A 6,121-nucleotide genomic window follows, 5' to 3' on the forward strand; every position below is an offset into this window, starting at 1 on the left:
TTGGTTTTAGTGATTTAAAACTCATTTCTGGAACACACTTGAAGTTTGCAAATGACCCTGTGAAAAGTAAAAGATTGCTAGTCTTGGGCCTTAATTTATAGGAGAGAAAGCAGGTGATTAAACTTTTAGTCATCAAGCCTAATGATAGAACTTGGATACACTGGAGTTAATAGCTCAGTGGGGCTGCTTGAGGATTTTGTCAAAATTTCACACTAGTCAGTGAATTCTAGGCCAATATTTTTTATTACATCAAGTAATCTTTCAAATAGGCTAGAAACTGGTTTTGAACTTTTTTATCACCATGTAATAATATGGTTTCGATAACTTTCCTAGAGTAGGGCTTCTTAATCTGGTATCCATGAACTTGGGTGGGGGGGAAAAAAAGTCCATGACAAAAAACAAGGTTGAGAACTCCTTCCCAGATTCAGTTAACAGTTGCACAAAGCACAACTCTCCTCACCTGTGGTCCAGTTATCTTCATTCTGTCATAGCACCTTTGAAAATAACCACAAATGGCACAGCTGGTGGCTCAGTGGATTGAGAGCCAGGCCTAGAGATGGGAGGTCCTGGGTTCAAATCTGGCCTTAGACACTTGTTAGCTCTGGATCCTGGGCAAGTAAATTGACTCCCATTGCCTAGCCCTTACCACTCTCCTGCCTTGGAACCAATACTTAGTATTGATTCTAAGTCAGAAGGTAAGGGTTTAAAACAAAAAAGAAAACCACAAACTACTTCCATTTTAGAATACTTAATATTTATTTTGGTACCAGTTTATTTAAACCTTTCAAAAGTAATTCCAAGCACATATAACATTACACTCCTTGATTGGAAAGGATGGATGACTTACTGAATGAGAGAATTAAGAATTTTGTTTTCTGAAAGGAATACTAAGCAGAAGTCTAGGGGAAAATAAACTACAGATACCAAACCAAAGGTTTAACTTTGAAGGCTTATAGAATTTTCATCTAAATATTTTAGCTTATCGTGCTTGCTAACCTTAGCATTTCTGGAAAGTAACTCAAGAAGTTTAGTCATGAAGGAGGAGTTTATTAAGTACGTAAGTTCCCCCATATTTGTTTCTAACAAGTTATTTCAGAAAATGCTCCAAAAGACCTGGACAGAAGGGCATTTTAGATGACATCCAAATCTGGTCTTGGGTCATTCTGGATATGGTGTACAGTAACTCTAGAACAAAGGTATCCCAATAATCTATATGAAAACTCATGAATTTATATGACTTGCTATTTGTCATGGCTAATTATCCATGAGATCTTTTAAATTTTTACAGTAAACTTTTAAATTTACACAGTAATCCGGAAGATGATAATACAGGTATCAATTATGTAGATGAAGAATTTGTGAATTGCTTATGCCAAAATATCAAGGAAATGTCACTGGCAGGAACCTAACTCAGCCAGATCTCCAATAATAAGTCAGAGTGAGAATTCACATTTAAATTGCCTAAATCTAAGTTCCATGCTTTTTCCTACACACTATAGCTCTCTGACCAGATGCAACTACTTAGTTAGATTGTTTCTTCCTCTGTTGAACACATTTAAAATAGAATCTTGAAACTGTAGATAAGCTACTGCTAGTTAATATTTTCAATTCAAACTTGTAGCAGAAATAGTACTGTTTAATTTATAATAGTACTGAATATTTTAACATTCAATTCTATAGTGATTAACATTGACATGCCTGAACACAATTCAGCACCTTCTCCCTCAAAGCATTCCTCATCCCAACTCCTATTTCTGTTGACATCACCTTCCTTCTAGTCAGCAGAGTTGACAGCTTTAGAGGATTCGCCCTTAACTCTTGCTTCTCCCTCACTCTCTATATCCAGCTAAGTGCCAAATCTTGTTATTAATATCTGTACAATATTTTAATCCCTTTCTCCCCACTCATACATTACCCTTCTTCCTCATGGATTATTACAATCACCTAAATGGAGGATCTTTTAGACTCCTATTTATCCACATAGTTGCCAAAATAATTTCCCTTAAAAAAAAAAAACTGATCAAATCATTTTCCTGCCCTAAGAATCAATCTTCACCTATTTCCTTTATTGCCTCTAAGATAAAATGCAAACTCCCCTGCTTGTTTAAAGCCCTTCACAATCCAGCACTAGTTCATCTTTTCTTAAATATTTTTTTAAACCCTTACCTTCATCTTAGAATTAATACTTTTTATTAGTTCCAAGGTAGAAGAGTGGTAAGGGCTAGGCAATAGAGGTTAAGGACCCAGGGCCGCATAGCTAGGAAATATTGGGCAAGATTTGAACCCAGACCTCCCAACTCTAAGCCTGGCTTTGAATCCATTGAGCCACCTAGCTGCCCCCAAATGGGGCTACTAATTCTTATTCCAAACTCAATAGACTATTTCTTGCCTCTACTTATATGTATAAATTACCCTAAAATATGTTGCCTCTTCAAAGCCAGCTCTTTAGAATCTCTAGTTTTCAGTGTCAGCTCAGGTGGCTTCTTTTGAGAAGGAAAGCCTTTCCTGATCTCCCTCAGTTGTTTGTACTCACTTCCTCTTCAAATTATATTTATTGTAATGTATTTACTCTAATTTACTTATTATATATACTATATCTTCAAATAGAATGTAAGCTCCTTCAGGGCAGGGACTGTTTATAATTTGAATCCTTAATGCTTATCCCAGTGTCTTGCAGATAGATGTGATTGTCAAATTAAAGTGCCTCTCACACTCACCATTTTGTGCTAAACTCTAGGGTTACAGAAATGAAACACCAACCTTACTCTCAGTTTTCACTACAGAGAATGTGGATTAGTGTTAAGGAAGTAAATCACATAGAGATTTCTTTAAATTTACATAAGTAAAACTCCATTTTGAGTGGAGCTTCTCCGTTTAGAAAAATAAGTGAAAATTAAGTCAAATGCTTAAAGACTATATTTAAACACATATGGAACTCTGAGCTTTGATGAGATCTAGGAAGGGGGAGATCAAAGTAGTCTCTCCTGAGCTGACGCATTATCTATTAATACTCCAGGAAATACATACATACACCCCTAAGGAGTCAATGGGTTAGTTTTAAAAAAACATAAGTAGGTTTATTCAGAGGACTAGGATTCAAATCCCAAATGCTATTTACCCGTGTGACCTTGAGAACATTATTTAACCTCTTAGGACCTCAGTTTCTCCATCTATTAAATAATGGTGTTAGATTAGCTGGCCACTAAGGTATCTCCCACCTCTAAATCTAAAATCTATGAACTTCTATTATCTATCTAGCTGCTCACAGAATTTCTCCATTTGAATGTCACACTGGTCCCTTAAAATCAACATGCCCTAAATAGAGTTCATTATCTTTTCCCCCCAAACGTCCTCCTCCGGTCTTCATGCCTCTTAGAATTCCTAATTTCCATCAAGACTCAAGTGATACTAGCATGGGACCTTTGTTTATTCTCCACAGCCTAGCTACTAAAGCCTTAACCTACCCCCAAATTATCTTGTATCTTTTGTAAACACATGATAATATACATATTATCACCCTTGATCAAGCTCCGTAAGAGCAAGAATTGTTTAACTTTTTTCTTTCTTTGCCAACAGGATTCAGTGACTTACCCAGGGTCACACAACCAGCAAATGTCCTAGGCTGGATTTGAACTCTGGTCTTTCTGACTCCAGACTTGGTGCTCTATCCACTGGGCCACCTGGCTGCCTTATCACTTGTTTCTTTATCTTTCTATTTCCTCTAATATTTGTCATATAGTAGGAATTTAATGTCTGCCAAGACAGTAAGCCTATTTATGATTTCTGCCTGCAGTAGCACCATTTTCTATCCTTTATTTCTCATATACAATCATCAAGTCCTATCAGATATACTTTAAAAAACAAAAACCCTTACCTTCTGTCTTAAAATTGATACTAAGTATTGATTCCAAAGGGCAGAAGAAGGGTAAAGGCTAGACTAGGGTTAAATGACTTGCCCAAGGTCACACATTTAGGAAGTGTCCGAGGCCAGATTTGAACTTACTTCTCATCTCTAGTGCTATCCACTGAGCAACCAAGCTGTCCCCTGTCAAGTACACTTCTGCAATAGCTTATTCTGTTCTGTTCCCACTACCACCAACCTAGGCCTTCATAGTTAACTGCCTGGGTTATTCCTAACAGATTTTTTAAAATCCAAAGATATTTTATTTTCCCAATTACATGTAATAATAATTTTCAACATACATTTTCCAAAATTATAAGATCCAAACCACCTCTTTCCTTTTCTTCCCTCACCCCACTTGGAGATAGTAAGCAATCTGATCTGGATCATGGTATATTATCATGTAAAACACACTTCCACATTGATCATTCTAACAGATATTTCTGCTTCTACCAATACATCCTTCATAGTTGGCCAAAATATTAGATTTTGTGTGTTTGCTTTTATAAATAAATCTATTCATGTCATTCTTCTGCTAAAAAATATTCTAAGGCTTCCTGTTGCCCCTTAAGTATTCAAGGTCCTCTAAAACCTGTTATGGTTTTCCTCCAGGAAAAATGGACTATTTTCTTTTTCTAGAATCCACCCCTGCCATTGTTCATATCATTCCCAACACCTACAATGCCTACTTTCTATTTAACCAAATTCCCAGCCATTATTTAATCCCAATCCAATGTTAGCCTTTGTAATGCAGGGTTGCAGCAAAAGTTCTTGCTTCTCCATGAAGACTTCCTCATCCCCTAGCATTCATTAATGAATTTCCCCCTTGAAATTCATATAACATTTTCTTTTGTACATTTCTAACTTGTCATGTGAAATACAGATATCAGCGCTCATGTCTTTTCTCCCTACAGACTATAAATAGTTGAAAGTAGGACTTGGTGTCTTATCTAAATTTCTTCATGGTGTGTTGTACACAGTAGACACTTAATGTATGTTGAATATGAATGAATGAATGAATGAACACTTGAAGTAGAAATTTGGTGTCTAGAATAGTGAGATTGGGTAGATGAGGGTAGAACTGGTCTTGAATGTTAGGTATAAATTTATATGTAATTTGATTATCAATATGATAAGCTAGGTAGTGTGATGGAGAGAATGCCAGGCCTGGAGTCAGGAAGACTTGCTCATCTTTCTGAATTCAAGACCCTTAGTAACTGTGTGACAAGTCATTTAACTCTACTGGCCTCAATTTCTTCATCTACAAAATGAGTTGGAGAAGGAAATGGTAAACCACTCTAGTATTATTTGCCAAGAAAACCCCAAAATGGAGTCACAAAGATTTAGACACAAAACAAAAAATTTAGATTGAAAAACAACTGGTTATCAATAAGTACCAATTGTAGATTCTTACATTTATAGAGTTGTGTCCTTAGAGATCACCTAGGTTAATCTTATTTTGCACTTAAGGAACATGAGCCCAAGTCAGGTTAAATGATTTCCTAATGTCACCCAGTAAGAAGTCCAGCCAAAATTTGAAACAAGGTTTTCTGACTCCAGTATTCCCTGGACTAAACCATCCTTATTACTGAGAACTAAATTATCTAAAGGCGAATCTCATAGTGAGGTGCAAAATGTGGGAAAGGAAGGGAGGAGAGAGAGGAATCAGGGAAGAAACCAATACTTCAAAAAGAGAGATTTTCCCAAGAATAGCAAATCTAGTCCTGTCCTGCAAAACTAAAGTTAATGAATGTTCACTCCCTCTCCAAGTAGTTTGAGATGTCTTTTCAATTCAAGCTGCAGTGAATGTATTTGCTACAGAATTCCATTTTAATACATACCACCTGATTGTATTGTCTTTTATGAAACATAAGCACATTTGTTGATAAGAAGTTCATGCAACTATCTAGGTTAGGTCTCACTATTAGTGCAAGAAAAGATTTCCATGATTGTAGGGGGAAAAAAAATGTGGTAAAGTGGGAAAAGTACTGGTCTAGGTTTCAGGAAATAGTGAAAGTCCTAGTTTCTTTCTCTCTGTCTCTTTCTCCAAGTCCTAGTTCAGGCAAGTTACTAAACCAACCTCTAAGTCTTAATTTTCTTATCAGTAAAATAAGGGGGTTGAATCAAGTGATCTCTAAGAGCTGTTTGGAATTCCAACATTTTGTGTTTCATGTTCTAATATCCTATATTGTAAGGCAGAGGTTCCTAACACGGTGTCCT

This window comes from Gracilinanus agilis, chromosome 2 (genome assembly GCF_016433145.1).
Source record: "Gracilinanus agilis isolate LMUSP501 chromosome 2, AgileGrace, whole genome shotgun sequence".
Taxonomy (NCBI): domain Eukaryota; kingdom Metazoa; phylum Chordata; class Mammalia; order Didelphimorphia; family Didelphidae; genus Gracilinanus; species Gracilinanus agilis.